Source organism: Formica exsecta, unplaced genomic scaffold (assembly GCF_003651465.1).
Source record: "Formica exsecta isolate Colony F162 unplaced genomic scaffold, ASM365146v1 scaffold822, whole genome shotgun sequence".
Classification (NCBI taxonomy): Eukaryota; Metazoa; Arthropoda; class Insecta; order Hymenoptera; family Formicidae; genus Formica; species Formica exsecta.
Genome location: NW_021853593.1, coordinates 44,266 through 45,956, shown reverse-complemented (window position 1 = coordinate 45,956; position 1,691 = coordinate 44,266).

Genomic DNA, 1,691 nt, shown 5'->3' with positions numbered 1-1,691 from the left:
TATTTCCAATACTAAGAAAAATTATATTTAATAAATCGCAATATAGTTTAACTTGACACAGCCAGCCCTCAGCGGTTCCAAGACACAACAGGAGCCGAGGAACATATATAGTATGTCAAACGGGTAAAAACAAGTGACGCAACAGTCTTTCTAACGGTTGATAGGTACGGTCGCAAAAGTAATATATATGGCTCTATATGGAAATCATAACATAAATAAAATGATGTAAAAATAAGTATGAATACAAAAAACAAAAGTCGTATGAAAAAATAAAATAAGTATGTGTCTAATGATAAAAAGTAAAAACATTAATAATAACTAAGACTCTTACATATAGTGCACGCAGTTGTTGTCAAGATTATCAGAAAACAGCAGTATCAAAGCATAAAAAATTTAAATTATGTCAAATGTCAAATAAAGGCAGGAACAAAATAAAACAAAATAAATTAAACACATATGAGACGAATAAATAAAACCAGTGCACACCTGTATGTATCGCAAGATATATCGCAGACATAATTAAAACCAACAACAAACAAAAATAATAAAAAACAAAGAAAAACCAGCGGACATAGTTGTATAAAATAAAATGATATTACACTGTGTAATAAACCGCTTTCGCGAGGCGGTGACGGATAACTCGGTCGGGATCCGGGGCTTGTGAAAGGGTATCGAGAGACGAACGAAAGTATTGTGAGGTAAAATATAATTTATTGCGTGTTAATGTGTGTTGGTACAGTGTGAGTGTATGCGTATAAACGAGGTATGTGAGTGGCGTGTGTATATGTGTGCGTGTGAGACGATAGGCGAGTGAGTACGTGCGCGGATGTGTAAAAGTATCGAATATCTGTATGTAATGCGATTAGCGGTATGTGCATAACAATATTATAATCGTGTGTGGGTATACGGATGCACAGCGGTGCGGTTGTGTCGGATGCGATGCATATACTGCAACGTACGTGTGCACGGCGCGGGCGATATTTCGGCGGTTCGATTAACTATCGATTATGGCTCGCGGGCCGTGATTTCGGCATAGGCCGTTAGTTACCGGGCGGTAATTTCGGTCGGTCCGGTGGGCAGTCCCTCGGCGCATACGTATTGATTGCGGCTATCGCGGTAGGGATGTGGATCATCCCTCGGCGCGGGACTTAGCGCGCCGTATCAATGGCGAGTCCGGATGTCGCAATGGCGGTCGGGCCGTATTAGATAAGCGCGTCTTGTGCGTTCTGTATTAATTCGGGATGGTCTTTCCCCGTGGAATTCGGGAGTGTAACAGTCGACGAGAACACCCGTCGATGGCAGGGAACTCCCCACCACTAAAAGATCGCCGTTGCACGCAGGTGGTCGGATTGTTTCGAGGTGTCGAGTACTCTCGACGGGGACGAGTACGCTCGTTCCCGTTTGCCTCTTTTAACAGATTTCGGACGGATTGCTCTCGGAGATGCCGCAAACTCTCGGCGGAGACTGAGTGCTCTCAACCCCGTTTTCTTTCTCTCTGAGCGGTTAAGGATCTAGGCGGTTTCCAGGCGTCTTACCGACTCTGGCGGTGCGGAAGATCTGGTCTCGATAGTCAGAAACGCGCTCTATTTATACCGGTTTTCGGCGCGCGCGTCTGCGTAATTCGCCTATTGTTCTAACGGTATCTGGTTTATCGTTGAACCGGCGCGCGCGACTCGGGTATTTTCGGTAAC